Source organism: Rhodnius prolixus, unplaced genomic scaffold (assembly GCF_049639745.1).
Source record: "Rhodnius prolixus isolate KJV_2025 unplaced genomic scaffold, Rpr scaffold_3, whole genome shotgun sequence".
NCBI lineage: Eukaryota > Metazoa > Arthropoda > Insecta > Hemiptera > Reduviidae > Rhodnius > Rhodnius prolixus.
The window spans coordinates 40,236,035-40,262,574 of NW_027411603.1; the positions used below are offsets into that span (position 1 = coordinate 40,236,035).

The 26,540-nt window shown below is 32.5% G+C and overlaps 1 protein-coding gene across 1 annotated transcript in view; it reads right to left on the bottom strand.

The window, feature by feature from the left end:
- LOC141452699 (uncharacterized) overlaps positions 1–22,236 on the bottom strand; it is a 106,834-nt gene extending 84,598 nt beyond the window's left edge. The window contains exon 1 of the mRNA XM_074125082.1: positions 21,862–22,236. The gene's annotated coding sequence lies outside the window, so the exon portion shown is untranslated. The remainder of the gene's footprint in view (positions 1–21,861) is intronic.
- Between the last annotated feature and the right edge of the window lie 4,304 nt (positions 22,237–26,540).

The window sequence follows — 26,540 nt, forward strand, 5'->3', positions numbered from 1 at the left end:
ATTAAAAAATTCATTGGTATATTTATTTTTTAGTAATATTTTAAATTCATTAGAGGAAGATGAAGCTTTTTTTTTGAATAATTGGACAAGCTGGAATAAAATGAAAGAAAGAATAGATAAGTTGGTTAAGGAGGTATCTTCAACGCCATATCGTACGACCAATGCCTTTACGGAACAATTTTGTGACAAAGAAATTCAGAAGTTGGAGTATAAAGGAAATTACAGAAGCACTGGAAGGTTAGGGTGCTACCTGGCTAAAATGTTTGTGAAAGATATTAGTTAGGAAGACACGAAGTATCTTGCTAACAGGTCATGCTCGCTTGGAACCTTCATTTTACAAAATAGGAATGAGTTCTGAATGAAAAAATTACGTTGAGGAAATTGAGGTACCCGTTTCGCTTCCATACTAAGTAACTGGAAGGTAATTCTCTAAAAGAATGGTTGAGGGATTTGGAGGTATCTTAAGGTAACTTTTCAGGATAGGAGACAGAGTTGAGGGCTGTTTCGAGGGAGAACTCTTAGGTTTTATTGTGAATGTTGGGATGGGAGCCACAGAGGAACTATAACTTCTTGACACCTTAGCAACAATAAAACAAAACTGCAAGCTACATTTGGGCATTCTTACAGCTACGTTAAGTTTCAAAAACTATTAAGCTTATTTCCAAACTGTTCAACTATTAAAGAAGACGCGTGTATTTACACTATACAAGTGCATGCATTGCAATTAAAGCTAATCGCCGAACATTTAGCAATGTGGCATACCCAAGGAAATACCGGCATTATTTATTTACTTTATTTCTTTTTATAACCAGTAGTTTGCACAATCGAGTTGGCACGCTGCAACAATTTAACGAATTTGGAAATAAAATGCAATCCTCATTGAAAACAATGCAAAGAAATACATATTTATTTTCCACAAATTTGTAAATAACAGGAAAAAAAAGCAAATAAACAAAAAATGAGTCAACTAAACTATAATATTGTAAAAGCTGAGAATATTTTATTGTGATACTAAGCCATGAACAACCTTCCCAAATACAGTCTAGTACGCACATCTACAATCCAGTCTTATAATTTTTAAAAGTTGTTTAAAAAAACCCAATTCCGAAAAACCCAAATATTTTGGAAGTAAAAAACCGAAGCAACTTTTTTAAATAATCTTTTCTAGGGTTTCTTGTCTTTGGACGATTCGAGCCCCAAAGTTAATTGGAAAAATATCAGTATTTTGGTGGCCAAGAACTGGTTAGCAGATCTTTGATTTCTTTGCCTATTTGAATGGTCTTTATACTCGCAATATGCAATTCTGGCCTCCTGTATATTGGTCAAAGAAGCAGTACCATGTCTTCAGCCTGTAATGTGTCTATCTTCTATGTTCAGCAAAACGCCTAAGCTCACCAACAACTAGCAATTTGAGTTATTCATAAAGAAAGACACGGAAGAAGTTCATGTTTTCCGCATTTTCACTGGACAAACAAACATATCCGTGTCGTGTTTCTACAGCGTAACTCAAATCTTTGTGCCATGATGTAAAATGAATGCTTTTTTTCATGCAACACGTTAGCTGCTACTAAGGCAGCCGCTTACCAAAAATACCACAACATTAACTCGCAATCTATGTAGCTAAACGAATAGCTAATCTGCCAAGAGCGGGTATTGGACATTAAAAAGAAAATATCTAAGTTTGAAACGCCAAAGTAATTAGATAAATAAAAAAAAACCTGGTGACACAAAAGTAGGGAACTGCGTAATCAACTCCAGAGAAACTAAAAAGGGGTTTCCCCGTTAATGACGTTTAAAAATAACAGCTAAAACAACTATAAATTTAGTAACAATAATATATTTGAGGGCTGTACAAATTGGTCAAAGAAGAAGTATCATTTCTTCAGCCTGAAATGTGTAAATGGAAATCGTAGGATTTTTTCACAACGAGAGAATATTTTAACTAGAATATACGAGGGTCGTTTGAAAAGTCCGTGCAAAAATAAAAACTACTTAATTTTTTGGGGTAAACCTTTTTTATTTTTCAACATAGTCTCCTTTTAGGCTTATACACTTCGTCCAACGCTGCTCTAGTTTGTTGATCCCTTCCGAATAATAGGATTTGTCCAAGTCTGAAAAATAGCCATTCGTTTCTGCTATCACCTCCTCGTTTGAATAAAATCTTTTTCCCGCCAGCCATTTCTTCATATTGGGGAACAAATAGTAGTCCGAGGGAGCCAAGTCTGCAGAATAGGGGGGATGTGAAACGAGTTGGAACCCTATTTCCATTAATTTTGCGACCACAACTGCTGAGGTGTGAGCTGGTGCGTTGTCGTGATGGAAAAGGACTTTTTTGTGGGCCAATCGTGGGCGTTTTTCTTGCAGCTCGGTTTTCAAACGGTCCAATAACGTTAAATAATATGCACCTGCAATAGTTTTACCCTTTTCCAGATAGTCGATGAAGATTATTCCTTGCGAATCCCAAAAGACAGTCGCCATAATCTTTCCGGCCGAAGGAACGGTCTTCGCCTTTTTTCGCGCAGATTCCCCCTTGGTAACACATTGTTTAGATTGTTCTTTGGTCTCAGGAGTGTAGTGATGTATCCATGTTTCATCCACAGTGACGAAACGACGCTTAAAGTCCTGCGGATTCTTCTGGAACAGCTGCAAACCGTCCTTGCAACACTACACACGATTTCGTTTTTGGTCAAGCGTGAGCAATCGCGGCACCCATCTTGCGGATAGCTTTGTCATGTCCAAATGTTGATGCAAAATATTTTGTACCCGTTCACTCGAGATGCCCACAGCATTAGCAATCTCACGCACCTTCACTCTTCTGTCATCCATCACCATATCATGGATTTTTATCAATGATTTCTGGAGTACTAGCCTCAACAGGGCGTCCAGAACGTTCAGCGTCACTTGTGCCCATATGGCCACTCCGAAAATTTTGAAACCACTTATAAACTGTTCTAATCGAAGGTGTAGAGTCACCATAATGTTTATTAAGCTTCTCTTTAGTCTCCTGAGGCGTTTTGCCTTTCATAAAGTAGTGTTTAATCAACACACGAAATTCTTTTTCGTCCATTTTTTGAAAATCACTCGACTTCCTCGATTCAAACGAATGCCAAACACAAAGAAATAGACCGATCTGGCTGAAACTTGGTGTGTGTTCTTCCAAGAGATGCTACTAACTAAACATAACCTCGATACGCGCCAGTGGTACTATCTCTCTGACTTTGCGCGGACTTTTCAAACGACCCTCGTAAATTTAGTAACAATAATATATTTGAGGGCTGTACATTGGTCAAAGAAGAAGTATCATTTCTTCAGCCTGAAATGTGTAAATGAAAATCGTAGGATTTTTTCACAACTAGAAAATATTTTAACTAGAATATACAGTAATAAATTTTCAAAAAGCACTCAATTCGTTTACTTAAATTGGAAATGAATACACTGCAAGCTACATTACGTACAAAATTTAAGTCTACGATATCTCACTTTTTATCAGACAATCTTGACGATGATAATAGTTTTTGTGCTATACTCGGAAAAGAACTCGAAGAAGTTTTCCGGTACTGTGGATCCAATCAACAGTACAAATTCCCTTAAATGTAGACGTTAAATTATAAATTAATTAGTAAAGAAGTTTTATGAAATAAGCTGCAACAAAAAGCATTCTTTCAATAAGTTTTTGTCTCGTTAACAAAATTTATTTTAGACATCAAAAGTAATTTATTAATAAATGATGGAATATAAATGAGATCTTCCTGTATGTGTATTGTAATCAAACAACTTATTAAATAAGAAAGGGCTTCAAAAAAAAAAAAGTTATTTAATTCATTCATTAATACAAGAAGGAATGTATTCAAACAATAAGAAACTTTAGAACAATGACAATCACACACTAGGGATGGACAAAGATACATTGACCAGGGCGATTGTGAATAATGTCTGAGGCCACTTTAAACTTGTTACCAACTCGATGAACACGTTTTTTTTGTCTCTCCATATTTAAAATAAAATGAATATTAATCCTCATAATATTCTTAGAATAAAAAAAATTTCTTTATTGGATCAAATAAAATAAAATAAACAAAAATCGTAAAGTTCAAGTTTGTTGATAGGAAAAAACGGTTAGTTCTCTCGCAGTTATAGAAGATTACCTTGAAATCAAAACAGTGTATGCCACGATTATCACCTGAAAACTACATAATAGATTCGCCAGATACCAGAAAAGCAGTATACAAATAAAATCGGTGCAGAAATATTTCAGAAATAGTTACAAAAAAAAAAGTTGTAATGGTTAAAAAGTATCACAGCACACAGAACTTGTTGGGAGTCATTTCGAGACTATTCTGACAAACTGAACAATTCTTACACAAAGTCGTATTTCCCGGTCGATGGAATTTGCCCAAAATCTTTGTATCAAAGTATAATAATTCCAAATCTAACGTAAAGGTGACTTTTTTTTAAAAAAAATATACAATATTCTGACTTTTTGAGATATTCTGTTACACATCTTATAGGATATATGCTAAAACTTTATTCCTTGATTAGGCCATCTCAAAACATAATGTAAATACTCATATTTTCTGTGAAAACAATTTCTAAAATGAAAACGATTGCAGAAATTCTTTCTTTTATCACTGGCGTTTAAAATCACGCCCTCAAGCTATTTTAACCTTAGTAATTAACTAAAAAATTATTCATAATTCATCGCATTTATTATCAATGTAATAGCGTCGAGACTTTTAAAGTGTAAATCTGTTCAAAATTTCGATTCGAATGACACTTCATTCATGAAAATCGGTTCACTTGTTGATAATTTGAAACGATTGCTATACCTCCCCTTAACTAGTGTAAGGGCAGATCGTCGCTTTAATGTTACGTAGGGGAGCCCTAACCCTATCATCCTGCCAAATTTTATCAAAATTGGGCTAAGATTTACAAAGTTATTAGTAATAATAATTTTGGAGGGGGCTTCACATATATGGGGCTAACTCCTCCCCCATTCGATATATAGCGTCGAGACCCCCAAAAGGCACATCTACATAAAATTCCGAATCGAATGACACCTCATTCATGAAAATCAGTTTGCGCGTTTAGGCGCTACGCAGTTTACAAAAAAAAGGTAACAACAACAATTTCTGAAAATGCCGTTTTTGCTCATTTTCAGCAACTTTTTTCTCAAAATCTATTAGATCTGGGTTGTTGAAAAAAAATTACAGTTATAAAGGAGGGTTTGCCCAATATTTTAAAGAAAATTTGGGAATTTTATCTTTTATAGAAAAAGAGAAAAAAATTGTCAAAGTTGTGTGTTTTTCAACGTCACGCTTTTTCGTGCAGTTTTTGACGATCAACCCTTATACAACTGTCCTACCGGAGAGTTTTAATAAGGTACAAAATCCACAATAACTGACATGTGTGATGCAATAAATCATGTAGACCAATGAAATTTTAATACGTATATAAAGAAATAATAAATAATTTAGTAGGTATATCAAAAATAAATTTAGCAAGCCAAATATATACATATGTAGGTACACGTAGTTATATACAAATACTTTTATGTGATTGGTCAGGCTAAAAGTATATTTAAAAAAAAAAAAAAAGAAGAAATCTACGCGAAATCTGCTTCCGGAGGAGAAAGAGGAAGTAAAAAGAGAACTGTTGACTATTGAACCTTAAAAAACAAGCATTAGTTATTGCAGAACTGCGCTAGTCAAAGAAAATGATGAATCAGCGCTAATATAGCAGAATTTATACAAAATTTCTAAGAATGTCCACTACAATATGACGAAAAAAATTGTTTCAAATAATATTTACAAATATTACAATTATCTAATAACCAACGGTATTCGTTATATTGCTTGATATTATTTTTGAATTTTGCGTATTATTTTTATTCTTCATATTTATTCAAAAACACGCCTGATTCATCCCAATCAGCGACAGGGAAAACTTATTGAGAATAATTTGTGAATAATAATGAATAACATTTTATTCTTATACATGATTGATGAATAATCCGTTGATATTCATTTCATGTTTCGAGTTTAATTTGTAAGTAATATTTTCCTTTTGATTTCATTTGATTTATTTTTTTTAATCTAGCTATAGTTTCCTTAAATTGTAATATTCTGTGAAATTCCATGCGCCGACTGACAACCGTAGCTGGTTAGGGTCTCTCAATTTTCAACTTAACTGGAGCTACGAGTAGTTGAACACCGGGAAAAAGCGATCATGGTACGATCGGTACCATTTCCTACCAGGGAGAGGTCTCCAACTTGGTGTACTTTTTTGTGCTCCAAAACTAAGATTGTAAGATTCTCAGCTTTAAGTGAGCCTCAGCCCAAAACCAACAATTACAAAAATACGTATATATATCTTAACTGATAATTTCCAGCACTTCGGAGCCAATGAAAATGAATTTGAGTTTGTAATGGAGCTAGAATTAGCCTTATGTTTCGCACCAAATATAAGTAAAGTAAAGCCCACCTGGAAAAATGGGCTTTATATTACATCCATCACCATTACTTCGCTATAAATTTCTTATTAAATAAAATCCAAGACCTAGGATCGAACCCAGTACCACAATACATCTTAGCTTTGTTGGGCACGTCTCTAACCGCTCGGTTACCCTGGTGACTCCAAATATAAGTATTTACATCTCGGTAAATTTTATACAACACCATAAACATTGAATCCCAACACCACCATGAATATCGTGTAAGTAATTGGAAGATTTCTGTCCTCAATCTTAAAAGAACAGTTAAAAAGTTATTACTAATTTAGAAAAGTTTAATAACTATAATTGAATAATGAAAATGAATTATTCAATAATTCCTGAATGAAGTAAATTATTCAAGAATAATGAATGAAGAATAAACATTCCAAATTTATTCCTATTAACGCCTAACGAGGCTTTCTGGATCCTATTTTCCAACTCGTTATTATAAAGGAATTTTAAGGAATTCCAAAGCCTCGGAAACATATTTCCGTTTCCCAACATCGAGGGGTTCTCCTAAGCGTAAAGTATTATGGTTGATATATGTAGTTATTCTTTAGAGTCAACTTGTCTCTAGGATGTGAACTGCACCCCAAAGATGCGTCTTCATTGGTGACTCCAAAGATTGGACATTTCAAAGAAAAAACGCTTTATAAACAGCCTAGACAATTTAGAAACTCACCATTCTCAACTATTTCTCAGCTGGGAGTTGTATGGTAAAACTAGGAGGACTCAATTGGATGGAATCTGCCAGGGAATCTCACAATTTGGATGCACAGTAGGTCTGCATTCTTAAAAAGATATACATGAACTTCTTTTTTGGTTATTTAGTTTTTTAAAGTTACTATTTTCATTTTATTCGTTTATAATAGTATTTAACAATAATTTATTAATCCTTTCTTAAAATCAGATGCCTTATAAGTAAGAACTTGAACTTTCCTAGTTTATTTGTTTTAACGGCTACAGTCCACCTGTCCTCTTCAACAGCAATCCTCTTCCTTATACAGATCTGGGTGCGCTACCGTGGGCTCTACATAGACAAACGACTCACGTGGAACCCACACACTAAACTTAAAAGACAAGCAATGACGAAACGTGCGAAACTGCTTTACAGACTACTTGGACGACGCTCTAAATTGCCCATTGAACGCAAACGTTTAATATACTCGTACTATTCTTAAACCTATGTGGACTTACGGACTAGAGCTGTGGGGTTCAGCCAAACCTACAAACATACGGACTGTACAGAACATTTCAGTCAAAACTCCTCCGACAGATATCTGACGCTCCTTTCTACGGTGACTAATCTCACCCTTCACACCGACTTCAACATTCCCTTCATAGACCAACAAGCCAAGACTAAATATCAAAAATTCCATACTACTCTCTCAACTTGGTCAAATCCTCTTGTACTGACTGTCGCTTCCTCTGACATCCCTAATACTACTCGACGACTGAATCGCCAGTGGCCCCGCGACTTCCTTGAGGTCTGAAGAACTAAATCTCTCCTTTCTCCCACTCATATTCTCCTCTTCACATTCCCCTATCTCCCCTACCACTGGGTAGCTTCTCTCCTCCTGCTCTTTCCGCTATACTTCATCTCATTCACCTCCTATTTACTTATTGTATATATTTATACAGATTGTAAATTACAAAATAAATTTAAAAAAAAACAAAAAACTACACTTTTTAAAATTAGCTTATAACTGTCGATAAAATCAAATGTTATTTGAAAATAGATTCGATTGTCTACTTAGTGAATTCGAAATAAAAATAAATTTTTAGATACTTTAGGGCAGAATTCAAAATTTGTAACATTTTCATTTCTCTTCCCCCTTTTTTAATAATCGATAGATGTTAGATTTTTGACTTTTTATCGAGAATTCATGTTTTTAATTGAGCTATCTTCGAGAAAGTGATTTTTTGTGACCATACCTCAAAAAACAGAAGTTCTTTTATTTTGCAAACGGTGCACACGATAATAAAGGTTGGTGAAAATTAATTATCCTTGGGACTACAACTTCATTGTGTCTTCAACAAAATTCTTATCAACAATTGTATTGCATATTTTCAAAGTTGTGTGATGCAACCACAAATAATTTCTAAATATCGCATTCTACAAATGCATGAAGTGACTTTTTGGTTGCTAGCTATATTCACGCAAATGGCTTCTAGATATTCATGTAAACTTACGATTTGTATTTACCGCTTGCTTTAATTGATATAAAATAAATATTCGTTTAATTTCCGATCAATAAATTAATTTTAATTTAACAATTTTTCTTTTAGACCATTCATGTTTACTTAAAACATTTTGAAAAGGCACTTACATCTTTATAAGAAAAGGTGCTGGGGAGTTGTAATTATACGTTTTTCTCTAATTAAAGTTTTATAAACCAACCACTTCTTTTTCAACAATTCTCAAGGATTTCGCTTATAAACGTTTTCAAAGTCTGCATTAACAACATATTTAATTCTTTAAAGTAATCCACATGGTAAAACAGCACTGAATAGCGAAATGGCACGTTTAACTCTTGTCCTTACCCAGAATGCCCTAAAACGAGTTTTTCTCGCAAAATTATCCAATTAAAAGTTATTAATCTAAATAAATATTCTATGTTTAAAAAAAATTAAAGAAAAAGGCAATTTTAACAACGCCTAAAACTTATCTATATATATAAAAATGAATGTGTGTCTGTTTGTTTGTTTGTACACGATAGATTCAAAAACCATACATCCAATCGCCGTGAAAATTTGGGAAATTATTAGGTATATCCCCGGGAAGGTTTTTGAATTTTTTTTTTAAAATCAGAGTTGGGGTTCTAGGTACACCCGAACAAATATCCCAAAAATATCAAAATAACATTTAATTAGTAATATTTGTTGAAAGTGTAACCATGAAAACCATGAAAACCAGTTTTTTGCAATTATTAATACGAGAATAAATTATACCGAAGATGGTGGAAAATCCATTAAACTAAAAGAACTCAACAATACTATTGACGTTGATAATCGTTGGGTAGTACCATATTCTCCATTACTACTAAAAACGTATAACGCACACATAAATGTTGGGTACTGCAATTCAGTGAAAGCTATAAAATATATTTGCAAATATGTGAACAAAGGAAGCGATATGGCAGTGTTTGGAGTGGAAAATACAACTGCATCTAACGATGTAGTCACCCAATATCAACTGGGACGCTTCATAAGTAGCAATGAGGCTGTATGGCGTATTACCTGTATATCATTTTCCATTCATGAACGATATTCAACGGTTGTTCATTTAGCTGTACATCTTGAAAATGGACAGCGTGTGTATTTTACATCAGAAAATGTACGTGCAAGAGCAATGTCACCACCGCCAACAACATTAACTGAATTTTTCACATTATGTAGAAATAATACCTTTGCAAGGACACTACTGTACTCTGAAGTAGGGGTAATTTTATTGTTAATTTTCATTTCGATGTATTGTATACATTTGGTCATTAATAAATTATGTTTGAGGTATCAAAACTGCCTTTTTGTTGAAACACAGCAACGTGTGAACGGGTACAGCTAGTTCTTTATAATCGTTAAGACACAGGATCGTTAAATAGCGAGAAGAATATATACAGAAGAGGTAATTTAAAGAGATCTCTGTCTGCTTCCTTAATCGAATTCTTCTCAAAACAATGTTTAAATAAAAAATTGTTAACCACTATGAGTACGATGAATACAGTTATAAGAAAATCATTTTTTTTGAGAAAAAAAAAATCAAAAATTTAAAAACTGAAAAAAATACCAATCACTGTTATATTCGAATGCTGAGACGGAATGAAAATATAAAGATTTCTACGATTTTCCATTGTTAGAATATATTGTTCACACACAATTACACAAAAGCAAAGAAATACGAGGGTCGTTTGAAAAGTCCGTGCAAAGTCAGAGAGATAGCACTACTGGCGCGTATCGAGGTTATGTTTAGTTAGTAGCATCTCTTGGAAGAACACACACCAAGTTTCAGCCAGATCGGTCTATTTCTTTGTGTTTGGCATTCGTTTGAATCGAGGAAGTCGAGTGATTTTCAAAAAATGGACGAAAAAGAATTTCGTGTGTTGATTAAAAACTACTTTATGAAAGGCAAAACGCTTCAGGAGACTAAAGAGAAGCTTGATAAACATTATGGTGACTCTGCACCTTCGATTAAAACAGTTTATAAGTGGTTTTCAAAATTTTCGGAGTGGCCATATGGGCACAAGTGACGCTGAACGTTCTGGACGCCCTGTTGAGGTTACTACTCCAGAAATCATTGATAAAATCCATGATATGGTGATGGATGACAGAAGAGTGAAGGTGCGTGAGATTGCTAGTGCTGTGGGCATCTCGAATGAACGGGTACATAATATTTTGCATCAACAATTGGACATGACAAAGCTATCCGCAAGATGGGTGCCGCGATTGCTCACTCTTGACCAAAAACGAAATCGTGTGAAGTGTTGCAAGGTCGGTTTGCAGCTGTTCCAGAAGAATCCGCAGGACTTTAAGCGTCGTTTCGTCACTGTGGATGAAACAAGGATACATCACTACACTCCTGAGACCAAAGAACAATCTAAACAATGGGTTACCAAGGGGGAATCTGCGCCAAAAAAGGCGAAGATCGTTCCTTCGGCCGGAAAGATTATGGCGACTGTCTTTTGGGATTCGCAAGGAATAATCCTCATCGACTATCTGGAAAAGGGTAAAACTATTACAGGTGCATATTATTTATCGTTATTGGACCGTTTGAAAACCGAGCTGCAAGAAAAACGCCCACGATTGGCCCACAAAAAAGTCCTTTTCCATCACGACAACGCGCCAGCTCACACCTCAGCAGTTGTGGTCGCAAAATTAATGGAAATAGGGTTCCAACTCGTTTCACATCCCCCCTATTCTCCAGACTTGGCTCCCTCGGACTACTATTTGTTCCCCAATATGAAGAAATGGCTGGCGGGAAAAAGATTTTATTCAAACGACGAGGTGATTGCAGAAACGAATGGCTATTTTTCAGACTTGGACAAATCCTATTATTCGGAAGGGATCAACAAACTAGAGCAGCGTTGGACTAAGTGTATAAGCCTAAAAGGAGACTATGTTGAAAAATAAAAAAAGGTTTACCTCAAAAAATTAAGTAGTTTTTATTTTTGCACGGACTTTTCAAACGACCCTCGTATTCACAGAGTAAATTTTCTCGGATTCTAAGGACATGTCCGATAAAAACTAGAAATCGCAATGCAATTCCATACCCGTAGTAAGAAAACATTAGGGTTTTCAAATATTTACGTCATTGTGTTCATTAGTTGCCAAAAAAAATGAGTGAACTTGGAAGGGGGGGAATGTAATAAAATAAAAATGAAAAACTACAGCCTTGGTGGGAGAAAATAGCGATAACTAGCTGCACGAGTTACAACTAGTATATGCAATCGCACATGACCTTGGTTGGCTGCAAGTCCGATAGGCTGGCGTCCCAAGCGATACGGATGAAATGAGCATGACAGGATGGAGAACAGTTCTACCAACCTTTTTATGTGACATCAACAGCGTTTTTTTTTTTTTGATGTAGCAAAATTATATTAAGCCAAAATTACCATTGAAAATAATTAAAATTAACAACCACTGAAATGATCTTAAGAAACAATATTAAATATAAAAGTTACAATATTTCAAATTACTCGCCCCCAAACTTAGTTAACTTGTTAACAAAATAACCATTAAATATTATTTTAGAGCAGTTACTAACAATTAGAGCAGTAATTAATTTCGTAGCAACTTTAACCAAAGATTGCTTTACGTTTTCATTACAAACATATTAAAGCTGTAAACTGAAATAAAAAAAAAAGTTAATGCTAGTAATTTTTACTGATTAATATACATAATTAGTGGGCAGACAAGACTGTTACCTAATTAAAATAACAATCGCTATCATTTCATTGTTTTTTTTTAAACATAACAGTCGCTAATTTATGTTTGCAACCACATATTTGTAATTAGAGGTAATAAGCAATTAAATAAAACAATGTTTTAATGCATAGCTTTTAATGTAAAACAACGCTTTCTTTACGTTTAATGATATTAGAATTGTTAATTTTTTTTTAATAAAGTGAGTTTTTATACATTAAAAAAAATAGAATAAAATAAAAGCCTATTTTCTGGTGAATAAAACGTATAAACGAAAATGGCGAATTTGTTATCAGAAGCTTTTCGTTTAAAGTGAAAACGAGCTGTACAAATTTCTTTTGGCGTTGAAGAAATTTAGAGGAATGTTCATTTAGAATAGAACGAAGAAGAACTGCTAAAATAAACTACGTGGTTAAACCAAAAAATAAAGATTTTTATTTAGTACTTGAAAGGAATTCCTTTTGTGCATCGCTGAATTAGTTGGTGAAACGAAAGAAGGTAAAAGGGGAAAAAATGGTTGCCTAAAACGAGGCCTAATTATAATTTATAAAACAGTTTAATTCAATTAAAACGATTCTCAATTCTGTTATCAAGGCGTTAACATCTAACACTAGCTCCCCAGGGGATGTAAAGAACAATGAAAGAAGACTCAAAATAGAATCTCTATTTTAATTTTCTATACTGGAAATTACTTATAAAAATATTCACATTAAAAGCTACAGTTAACTTGTAAGTTTGCCCTAATGTTACGTACAATCTTTAAAACATTAGTAGATTATTGGCTAAGTACTAATCATTTCTAGAGCAAAAACAGTGTTGTTTGAGCTTACATTACCTGAAGTATTTATCAAATAAAATGTGATACGTTTTTGAAATCGAAGATAGTTTCAAAGAAAGCCATGTTTCCTACTTTTTAAGTCAACAGTTCAAATTTTCAAGTAATTGTTTTTAATAAGTTTTTTTCTATAAATGAAAAACAATAATCAATGCGTTTACTACTTAACAACAACAACAAGAAGAACAAGAACATTTTTTGAAAAAGCCGTTTTTGCTCATTTTCGGCAACTTTTTTCTCGATACCTATTAGATCTGGGTTGTTGCAAAAAAATTACAGTTATAAAGGAAGGTTTGCGCTTTATTTTAAAGAAAATTTGGGAATTTTATCTTCTACAGAAAAATTGTCAAAGTTGGGTGTTTTTCAACGTTACGCTTTTTCGTGCACTTTTTGACGATCAACCCTTATACAACTGTCCTACCGGACAGTTTTAATACCTCAATACATCTCTGCATTGCGGGCTGCACCGTTAGCCCCTTAAACAATATATGTACTGTATTTAAAAATTAGACTGGCTGTGAACTATTATCGGACTTAATGTATGTGTTACATCCATTCTAAAGGGAATACAGTTACAAGCTTGAAACCTTTACTGCTTCATAAATTAATCCTAAGTGAATAAGTGATTTATAGGGAGAAAAAATACCAAAAGTAATGCCATACGTCTCTATGATCAGCTAAAAATTCTCTTCGAATGGTCTTTTTTTTTGTGCCAAACTTTGTCAAACTCATTCTGAACTTTCTGAAGATGATGTCGCTGCTCTTCTAAGTGATTTGCTGATTGAGAAGAACACCCTTAGCTCCTAATCACCAATGTTCCATAAATGTCCTTTTTAGTTTAAATCGGGACAATGAACTGGCATTGGAAGAAATTTCTATCCATTCGAATTTGTAGAATGGATTACACCAAAATGTTCATTCAACAAAAATGATCTTAAGCAAACGTCCATTAAGATGAGAATAGAATCTGCCTTGGATAGATAGCACAGATAATCTAAATCCAATCCTTAAATCTATATCCCTTACAGCACCCTAGTTTCACGTTCAGCAAATTCTAAACTGTTCCATTCAGTTTGGTAATCTTCTAACCGTTGGTCTTAAACTATCTACTAACAAAACAGTACTCATCACCAAAGATCATTGGGGGTCCATTTGGTTAATTCAGGACATCTTTCTTGGCAACCCAGAGAGCTGGACTGTCTTTTGAAGTTATGTTTGTGGTAAACTGTTCGCAATGGCCCCTTTTGTTTAGAATTGTTTGATTGATCCACGTCCAAATAGGGCGCGACTACTTCCTTAAGCCCATTTCCTGGAGGCGGTGATCTTAGTATTGATCAGTTTTCGCCATAGACGTTTTCACTTCCAGATGTATAGTGCTAAATGGCTTCCTCAGATCTTCGTACTGATATCTGGTTAGGACCCAAACAACTCACGATTTCTAGGTAGAAAATACAAGCTTTCATGTGAACCAATAATTCTTCTTCTCACTAGGATGGTTATCTGCGAGATCTGCGTGTTTAATTTCTGTTTTTCAGGCATAAAGAACGGAAGATCAATGCTTTACTTTCTTGTGAAATTATAGATAAAAAAACGACCATTATTAAATGAAACTTTGTTAACCAAAATGACTCTTTTACAAACTTTATTAATTGTCCTACGATTGAAATCGTTAATTGTTAATTTTTTGAGTATCATTAAATAAAAATCTAAGGCCTAGATCTGAAATCGAACACAGTAACTAAACATCCTATTTATGCAGTCCTCGTCTCTAACCACTCGGATAAAATGCACCCAATTTGAGTTACAGTAACTAAACAGTACAGTTACAAGACAATATTCGTTCTGATTGGTTCAGTTTTCTAACATGCTTCTTTTAAAGCAGATAAGTCTTAATTAATCTAGCTGAATTAAAGAAAAATTTCAGTTATAATAGAAATTAATTGTTTGACCTATCATTTAATTATTATGCGCGTGAATATAAATTTATTTATAGCGGTAAATTAGTGTACAAAATAGTAAAGAAAACTAACTCATTACAGTGTAATAACAACCAAAAATAAATAAATGAAACCCTGTAATTAGAAGAACAATAACAAAGTAGAAGTAATAAAATTATCCGTTTGCATTGTACAGTGCAGATTAAATTTGCTAAATGGGAGGAGGGTGTAAATGGCCCTGCCCAACCAGTTTAATGTCAGTCAAGTAAGAGTTTATAATGCGGGCATTTAACTTTGATAATTATTGGCAGAATGTTGAATTAAATTAAATGCATCTGCCCACATTATGGGGGCTACAACCCTTCTAACTGCACACGACTCATTCAACAAGTTCCATTTAACACTGACAGCTCAGTGTGACGCTAATAGTAGGTAAATTAATACAAAATACCTGATAAAATTATCATATTTTATAATTTCCCCCCTATTTATGTATAATCTTTATTACAAATATTCTATTAATTTGTTTTGATAATTGATTGGCTATTCGTGATAATTTCGTGAAAAATATACTTGGACTCCGTTCCTTGTATTGGACTCCTTTTTTTATATAGCCTTCTACTGCACTGTTACATTTAATTATTTCGAATGATACACAAAGATACTAAGTTCTTGATGAGATTTCATTGAAAGGTTCCCTAAATTTTATTCATATGAAAACACAACTAATTAACTTTTAAATAGGATATCTCGAAACCTATTAGATCTGGGTTGTTGCAAAAAAATTACAGTTATAAAAGAGGATTTGCCCTGTATTATAGAGAAAATTTGGGAATTTTATCTTTTATAGAAAAAGAGAAAAAAATTGTCAAAGTTGGGTGTTTTTTAACGTTACGCTTTTTCGTGCAGTTTTTGACGATCATACCGGACAGTTTTTATTTTGCAATTAGTGTCAGAATCAGAGAATCAGAAAAATATTTGTAGTATAAAAACAACCAGATACAAAATTAGAATTGGCAACGATTATCCAATAATCAGATATAATATTGGATAAAACATTACGACCAATACAAATTTCATTAATTATTAAATTCAATATAAAATTATAGAGAAAAAAAGAACTGGAATTTTATGCTACTTATTATGAAAAAGATAAAGTACAGTAATCTTAGAAATGCAGGAATGTGATTGGTTTATAGGTATATTGCGATAAAATGTATTATCAATTGAAGGATACACGTCAAGTTCTGCAATTCTTAGTGCTACGTTCATGTCAAACCTTCTAGGATTAATTCTATAATTTATTAATAAAAAAAAAATTTAAATCCATCATAATTTTCAAAGAGATTTACATCCAGAATCCTTATTGGTGGGATTGTGTGATGAGTATTAGAGGGGAGGATGATGCATCACAAAGAGAAAAAGATTATTATTTAGCTGTAAGATAGGAGACCCATCCATCCACTATTGTGTCCTCAATCTCTTTGCTATTTTGGGTTCTTTAGCTATCCCAAAGGAATACCACAAGCTGGGGGTAATTTCAGCAATTCTGCCTTGAAGATTATCTGTTGTTCAACTGGGTGAGAATCTAAAGGGTATATTACTTTCAAGTTCCATCCTTATTTAAGCAGAAGACTTAAACTAGATGTTCTAATAATCAAGTTTCATGGAACGGCCTTCCAGTGAAGATTTTTTTAAAAAAAGATTTCAGTTTCTAAAGAATCGTAAGAACTGAAATTCTATATAAAAACTCAATAAAAGCAGATAGAAGTTCAGTTTGTAAGGTAAACCAATAAATAATTAGATAAAAGCGCTGTTTTATCGTTTTATTTCAAACATTGGCAAACTGAAAAAAAAGAAGAAGATACATCAGAGTAAAAATAAGAACATATCCTGGACCTGCATGAGGTTTAAAGGACCTTCAAGATTCCCTTAATATCATAGAAAGGGATATCATCCATTCTAATGTTATTAAATCGATTGCTGGTAAACCTTTCATAGAAGATAACTGAACTGATAAAAATACAAGAAGCAATCTTACTTTAATACAAGATCAGCGATCAGCTTGTTGGAAGGAATCCCTTGAAGATTACCAACTTTATGGATATACAAGTTCCGAATATCCTTGCTAAAGTTGGGGAGAGGGGACAGGTCCTGTAAGGACTATTGATCACAAAGGTTCACAATTGAGAGAAGATATCTAGTTTTTTTTTTACCTCTCTCTTACTGATGTAAGAGGCTTATGCAAAAGAGTCTTATGTGTGTTGTATCCGGATTTCATAAACTTTACTGGAACTTAATGTTTGAAATTAAAAATAGATTTCAGTTTTCGATATCTAATTGGTAGTAGGACTTAAAGTCCACCTAAAAAAAATGGCCATTACTTTTTTTCCTACTTTAAAAAATAAAAATTACTTCAAAAAGTGTTTTAAAATAACCTAGCGGTTTATAACCTTTGGTTTATAACAAAAAAAGTGAAACAGACCCACTTACGCAGATCCTGCCGATTACCCACGACCTTACAGAACAAATTTTACTGTGTATCCCTTATCCCTACATTGATAACCCAGACAATAAACAGATGGCCTGCAACATCAACAAATTCAAAGTAAAAATCTATTCAAACGACTTTATCAAATTTCTATTCTCTTAGTTGCAAAGGAGACTAAATATTAAGCGGATGTACAGCAAATTTTAATTTTAAAATCAAGTTTAATTCACAAAACAGAATGTGGATAGTAAAACTGAACAGTTACATACGAGAAGAATGAAAAATAATAGTACTGTTAATATTTTATTTTGACAAAACATCAAATCAAATGTTTCAAGTTAAAGAAGAAAATGAGTTAGTATATATTCGTGTAATTTAACAACACAATAATGTCATTCAATGAACGAAAACAAATCCTCATGAAAACAAAATGATTCACTCCTAAAAAATGTCGATAACGCTCTTACGGAACGATGGAAATAATACAAAAATTACAAGAATTTGATTTGCAATTGTTTTTTAAATTTAATTTTTACTCCGGACGTTTTTTTTTCTAAATTCTTTCTAAATTATTTATAGTTGGATAATTTTCATCTTTTCGTGGAGTCTGATTTATTAATCCAACTGTAAGAAAGAATTTTGCCAATTTCAGTAAGAATTTTTTATTATATTTGCCAAGCTTTCGTCCTAGGGACTAGGTCATGTTCAGGGCGTGGAACATATTGTAACAAGACTTATCATCGTCATTAATTTGATATAAAATAATAGTTAACTAAAATTATTTACCTTATGCTTGTTTTTAAAATCAATCGACCACCTATAGTGTAAAAACTGTTAAGCACTTAAAATGATCCAGTCTTTAGGTCGAAAGCTTGGCAAAAAGCACAAAAATTATGAGTGAATTTTGCATTATTCTTTCTTCCTTTTTAATTATCTATGTTTCCGCCATTTTTTCTTTGTTTTGTAAATAAGTTTTAGGGTCTCTACTAGAGATATTTCTAACCAAACTAGAAATGTAGTCCTAAACCGCCACGCGATAATCTTATCAATGAAGTTTCTAGTTTCGAAACAACTTATGCACCTTTGTTTACAACTGTTTTAATGATTGAGAAAGAGTATAGTATTTTCTTATTATTAAAAATTAGATAAATAAACAAATTAATTTCTTTTTTAGCACAAATCTTTTACAAAGTGTAATTAAGATGATTTATAGAAACGTATCAATTTACCTTCACCCATATTTATTTACTAGTGAGCGAGAGAAATATGGATTGTGTTACGTAATTAGTAGTACAAGTGTACGAGCACTACTGAAGGTAGACAACGCATCTCTCGACTGTTCGCCAACAAGGCGACAAGCCTCCATCTTAGACACTACACAATTTATTTATTTACATAAACAATATTTCACGTTAAATTATCAATTAATTATTATATTTTTTGCCAGTGTTAGATAAATATTACCACGTGTGTATTTTTTGCCTAAATTATTACGGTTTATCGTATTTTTTGGGTTGTATTATCAATTTATTATTACATCGTTAACGACGGCCAACGGAGCAAATTTGTTGCAGATATTGTTTAGTTGGCCTTGCAGCAGTTTTAAGAAGGTACATCTTAATTTAAAAAAATCCTTCACAAAAATGGAAAATGCTATACAGAGACAGTTTCTTATAATGTACTTCCGCCAAAACGATAGAGTATTTATGTGGTTAATAAATATAAATTTAAGAAATCGTTCTGATGAATAAAATGAGTCTCAACAAAATTTGACTATGAGCTTTGCGTAGTTGACATCCTCAGCGCGATGGACAATGCATAAATGCATCCGTACAAGATTTATTTTGACATAATACCTTAAAAGTAACATATTTTCAGAAACTAGAAAGATTTGTCGAGTGGAATTTTTGACAAGTAAATGAAACAAGCAAAATAGTTTTATGTAAAGAATTAAATTTCGTTGTTGATGAGGCAGATTTTCACCCTCTAGGAGTGTGTTCCATTCGGTAGCAACAATACGCTTAAGGTGAGCCCCCCCCAGGAGAGCCAAATACAAACTACTGTTTGGAGTTATTGATGAATAGGATATGGGATCATCCCTATCCTTTTTTTATGGACGATGTAGAAATGCAGTTACAGTTAACGGAGAACGTTATCCATGCACAGATGCTCTGCATGAAGTGGTTACAGCAGGATAGGGCTTTCCTGCCTTATACGAAGACTACAAACAGCTCTCTAATTTAAGAGAATAGTTTTAACTCTTTGCGGCTAGGTGGGTTAAAAACTGTCCCACCTTTTGCTTAGCTTTTGCTGCATGATGGGATATATTTTAACCCACCTCGAAAAGTTGAAGTTATTCATACATACAGCTTAATATGTTATTTAAAGCTTTTCATTCAGTTGGCAATGATATGCACCAATGGTAAATGCGTAAATAAGTGAAATAATTTTTATATTTATTATAAACTTGACCGATAGTAAAAAAAATGGTGGCACCGCATACTGTTCTATTATTTGGATGCAGCTGTTGTTAATTCATATATTGTTTATAAAAAATTGGGTCAAAACATGGAACTTAAACATTTCAAGGAACAGTGCGCTGAAGGACAATGCTGTACTGTCTGCAAAGTTCCGCTTTGTTTTGGTAAAAAGTTGTGTTTGAATGAACATCATATAAAGCATTAGTTGCATAGTGGTATTATACAATACCAGTGTCCCACACTGAAAAAGGACTATTGAAATGGTATTAATTTTTTCTTTTCTTTTTCTCGTATTTTGAGAGTAATGATTATTTGAGAGGGATGATTACATATGGAAAATAATGGGGCTGAATGTTTATTTCCATTTTTTTTTTATAATAAAAGAAATTCTGTGCAACTAGGGCTTTTATTTTCTTTAAAATCGTCTGCCTCAAAGAGTTAAAGGTTCTTCAGCGAAATTAACAAGAGATTACTGTCTAATGGTCCGTCATGAATCTCGTCGACGGAGAGAGGATTTTATTAGATGACTAATTTATTATTTATCCGCGTAATTTAGAAAGAAATATAGAAACATTTCGATTTTGTATGCAGCTTTAACTGACTATGAAACCTGCGTAATATAATGAGAACCTCTCAAGCGACAGAAAACTTTACGACACTCGTGCCTTAAAATTAAATATTTAATTTACTGACATTACAAATATAAATATATAATAAAAGCAACATAATAAAAAATAATTATAATCACATGTAAAAAAAATAAAATAAATAGTACCAAAATAAGGCTCGTGGAAGAGAAAGAGAGAGAGGACGAGGAGAGAAAATCGAGAGTATTATTATGAAAACAACCCAGCTGGCAAGCACGAGGTACGGAGAGTATATAATACTAAAAGCAATCTACAGAAATACTAGGGATTGTGGGCGGGGCTACAATTCTCGCTTACAGTTTCATTCATAAACTCCAAATATACAATTCAGCTGTACGGTTTGCCTAGCTAGAGTACGCAAAATTTTGCGCCGAGAACTTACTATTATTGCCAAGCTCCCTTTATTTATTTTACTGAATTAGATATTTAAAATATCTATTTTTATTAAATAAATCTCTATATTTTTCTCTTTATACATTATATATATAAAAATGCATAAAACATGCAAGGCTTTTTCTGATCTACTCTTCTAAGATTTAACTCAGCCAAAAAAAGAATTAATCAAAAACTCTCATCAATTATTAATGGAATTGTGTGGAATAATAAGGAACTGGAAACTAGATTATACAGTCTAATGTGGTCTAAAAGAATAAGAGAATTTGAAAACTTTTTTTTAAAAAAGTGTCAATCTATAGTTTAGAAAAAGTAATGGAAAAAAAGTAGTTCCGAACAAGAACAAAACAAAAGTGATGCAACAAATACAGACAAATGTGACAACTGGTCCCTCGCATTGTTGTTGATAAGTACTCCAAGGTACATGACGTATTCAAAATAGGCATTCAAACTAATCGTGTGAAAAAAGTTCATGGACAGCATGTTGTTTTATTACATAAAATGTATTTTTCTAAACCAAATAATGGTTTAGTAATTAGAGGTAAAATAGAAATAATGATTCTCAAGGTATAGGCTATTGGAAAAACTTATAAATTAACAATAAAAACTAACCAAACTAAATATCTCCGATAAGCGTTAAATATAAATAAATAAAATTTTATCACCAACCTGAACATTAGTAAGATCTCACCATCAAAGTACTACGAACTTTAGTCGAAAGAATTTTTTTTTTTTTTTTTTTTTAAATTTTAGTAGACTCTGTTCAAGAGACGTAAGATGATGATGGTTTTTATAGTGTACTTGATGAAGTATAAAGATCTTAGTATAAGGTTTTTAGGTTGTAGGTGTGTGTATGTGTATAGAGATGTATATATACTTGTGTTTGAAAGTGTGCTAGTGTTAGTATATAACTATCGATGTTATACTAGAAACAGCTCGAACGGCGACATAGGTCCATGTGCTGTGTGCTGGCTGTGCGCGCCTAGTCGATACGAGGACAACACTGGTGGCCTCTGCCAACGCGATACTAGCGCTGCCCACCGCCTTTCTGATCAATACCCGCCAAACTCCAAGGCTTCCCCCCACCAACTACCATTGATCCAAACTTTCTTACATGTTACACAAAAAATAATAAATAATAATAATAAATAATAATAAAAATAAATAAATAATTTTTGTTTTGTTTTATACATAATAAAAATAGAAATATTATAATAATTATTATTTTTGTATAATTTTTGTTTCACTTACTAAAAAGCATTTAAAAAAATAATAGAATAACAATGTTTTGTAGAAGAAAAATTAATTTCTATTCAATAACTAACAAGATTTATTACTTTTTTGAAAAATAAATTACCTGTAACTAGTATTTAATTTATTTTCGTTCTCAGGGTCCTTCTTACCAATTACTTTAGTTTTTCTTTTCTTTTCTTTTTGTAATTTATTTTATTTTTAGGCGCGTCAACATCTAAGGTCATTGGCGCCTTTAGCCTTTTCAAATTATTTTCGAAAATGTAACCTTTTTTTTTAAACGTAGTCTTTTGTTTTTGAAATTTTTTATTATTTTTTCTGTTTTACTAGAAAAATTGCCAAGAATATGTCATTTTGAAGTGATTATATTTGTAATTATGTTATTTTTGTTGCGTTTGATGTGTCGGCTGAGACTTTTATTTAAAAAATGATAATAATTTTCAGCGTCAAACAGAGGAATGTCGAGGAAGTTCTTCAAGTCTGAGTGTCTGGTTTTATGAGGAGATCAGGCGCCGCCTCACTACTTCTTTTAGTTCTGACTAAGGGATTAAGCTCATTGTGGCCACTTCCACAGTTTCCAAGTATGCCACGTGAAGTGATGAATCTAAAAAGTATAAAGTATGAAACTTATAAGGGCGAAACTAGACTTCTAATGCTAAATTTATAATTACCGAGCTAACTAAATTTTGGACTCGCAATCAATGACAATAATTGTTTACGCAGTAGTAGAATGGCGCGTAGAACTATGGCGAACTTCTCTGCCATGACAGACACTCAAGTCTCTTCTACTTAAGGGTAGGGAATCACTTGTTTCCCCACTCAAGTCTGTGGACAGCTGATTTTACCACTACATTATATTCTCCCTCCTGATAAATTTGTCATCTTTAAAATTTTTTTTGGAGGCATGAGAGTCAGTTAGCGATGATAAAAGGACGCATATCTTGTTTTGAGTATAAGAGACTGTTAATTGGACTACCTTTATGATAATATTTTCTTGAGTTTAGATGCAGCTGACCAACCTCTTTGAGACGTCTGCTTGTGATAAGGTAATTGACAATCTCTGTGGTGATGATATTAATTTCTTTGCAGTGAAACGTTATGACTGATTTGGCGATGTCCAAGACAAAGATTGGCAACTCTGGTTGATAAGTTCAGTACAATTCTTTATGCTAGTTTAGACTTCTGATGTTCGATGATTCTAACACTCGCTTTATTGTTTAAAGTTTGATTTTATGATGATGATGGTTGATGGTTATTAACATTATATCTTTGATTATCATACCAGCATGATTAGCCATTAATTATTAGATATATAAATGGTGTCGTCCATGGTTTCAATTAAGATGCATGCTACAAGTATAATATCATTCACTATCAAATTTTACATATACATTTACTAATATATTTATGCTTTTAGAAACATGATTTACAATTACTTTAAATACTATAAATACTTTAAATTTTTTTACCAAAAATTATTTAAAATGCTCTTTAATCCTTTAATTTTTTTGGAATAGAATAATCCTTAACTGCCATTAATTTTTCTTCGTCAGCCTAATTCTTTAGGCGTTTATAAAATACCCAAGGTATTCCGCATTCTTGTTGAAAGAATTGCTATTTATTGAGTTCAAATACATGAATCGCCATTCTGCAGAATTTTGAAGATGTTAATCAAAGGATTGACCTTTAAATATTAAAATGACATTGTTGAAAATATTGCATAATTGGCCATTGCAAGCTATCATCAATTCTTCTATAATTCTTTTATTTATGGATGATGCATTTTTAAAACAAATGGTGGAGTTCGAAATGTACAAGTATCGAAGTGGGTTATAAAATTTGCTTTTTCTAGAGACTTTTCGTCCAACAAAATACGCGTTTTATGTATCTAAATGTGCTGAACAAATTTTTGGGATTTTAAAATGGATATAGCCGGTAAGGAATGTACTTCTGTAGTAATGATGGCACTTCATTTTTCTTATATTGACTGCGTATCTATATTGTTAGGTAATATCTTTAAAGGTTATCCGCATTTTCTTTCTAAATTACTATTAAAGGGTAAGCCCAGTTTGATGTACTAGTTTCGATAATTCCTCGTTCCAAGTAAACATTGATCAATACTTTAAGGATTGGTGCTTCGGAGCGCGCCATTCGATTGGGCCATGAATAGACAGGCGGATGTTGTTGTTGTTGCAAATTTTGTACAGTAGTTTATGCAATGATTAAATGTTGTCAAAACATGACATTAATAAGTTGATTATGTTTTATTATTAATCTGTGGTTAAATGCATCGGTTTAGTCATAATTCATTTTTGAATTCAGTCAATTTTATTTTTTTCCTATTTTGTTAAGATGTCCGGATGGCATTTGTTTGTGTCAAAATGTGTGGGCGGAAATGTGTATCCTTCCTTCCTGTTTTTATTTGCTTATTTCGTGATTTTTGTTGTATTACTTAATTTGGCAAGAATTTTGATTTATTTGTGTAATTATGTTCAGCCTTTTACGCTCTTTTTCGTAAGAAAATTTGCTGTTAGTTTTTGAGTTTCAGTGTGTATCCCACTCTCCGCACTTTGTGATCAAGGAGATGTTTTTTATTTTGTGTCGGAATTTGTGTGCTGTAGGCGCTTGAATTTCTTTTATTTCGTTTTGTTTCCTAATTCAGAAGGTATGTTGAAATAAATTCTTCGTTGGTTAAAGAATTTTTGTATCGCAAATGTCAACATTTACGATACCATAATTTGGAATTGATTGGTTTATAAGTGACATGATAATAAGAGCGATATAGCACGAATTTAGATTCTATTTGGATAACTCTAATTTATTAATTTTTGCGATTAAATATTTTATTGCATCTTCGGAAGACTTTTTAATGTCAATCCTAAGGTCAAGATTTCTAATCCTTATCGAATATCACAGGAATCGATAGCAAGTAAAGCCGCTAACTGTTTAAATTTATGTTTCTTGAAATTTTCAATTCTGTGCTGAGCTTAAATTGTATTCCTTTTTTCCAAATAACAAAATAGCTAGTAAAATAAAACAAAATAGGAATTGGAGAACTATACAATAAATGTGAATATCACAACATTCAAACGATAATAATATTGTGCAATTAAAGAAATAATAGCTTTTATAATTGTTGCGCCGACTTATCAACTTAAATTATTCAAATTCCAAATTAACATTTTGTATAACTCGGTGTACAATTCATTCTTACTTAATATTTTAAATTGAATATTTAATTTTGATTTGAAAAAAACCAAAGAGTAATCAGTGAATTAATTAAAGATAAAAACGCATTAGAGCGATAATAATTTTTAATAGCTTAATAATAATAAAAATGCAATAAAATTTATTGTATCAGCCTTCTTAATCATTTTATTTATTTATTTAAATGATTTAATTTTATATTTTCTGTTTTTAAATTATTTTTTTAATGTATTCCATTTATTATCCCAAGTTTGTCATAAATCGATTTAAAATAATAATAAGTGACAGCTGCAATTTTTCTAGGCAGAAAATTATCATTTCTTCTGTGGTATGTATTTTCATGGTTTCTTATTTTTAGTTTACCATCTGTGGTCATTGGTGCGCGGTGCTTTCTTTCAATGTCTCTGAAGAGTTTTCTCTTGTCATAGACAACACTGGCCATAATCGGACAGTGTGCAGTAAGAAGCTCCCACAAAAGAGAAAAATCTAAGCACCAGCAGTTGGATTCGAATCTGGGAATCAGAACGTTCATATCCAGGATACTCTAACCACCAAGCTAAATCACTTCCCTATGATTTTTTTAACCATTAATGTTCTAAATTTTCAATTCATTTTTACAGTCTTTGAAAGCCGCACAATTTAATCATAATAAACATAATTACAATTTGATTTATAGCTAAATTGTTTGAGGCTGGTTTTACTTTTTATATTTCACAAGTAATTGGTTGTTAACTATAAATAAATACCTACTTATAAATAAATAATTATTGGAAATGTAAAATGCGATGACCAGGCTGTACGGTGCAGGTACCAACAACTGACAATCGATCTACGCCAACTTCACCACACATACGCTACTAAATGGCAAGTCAAATTTCGTCTTAGATAAT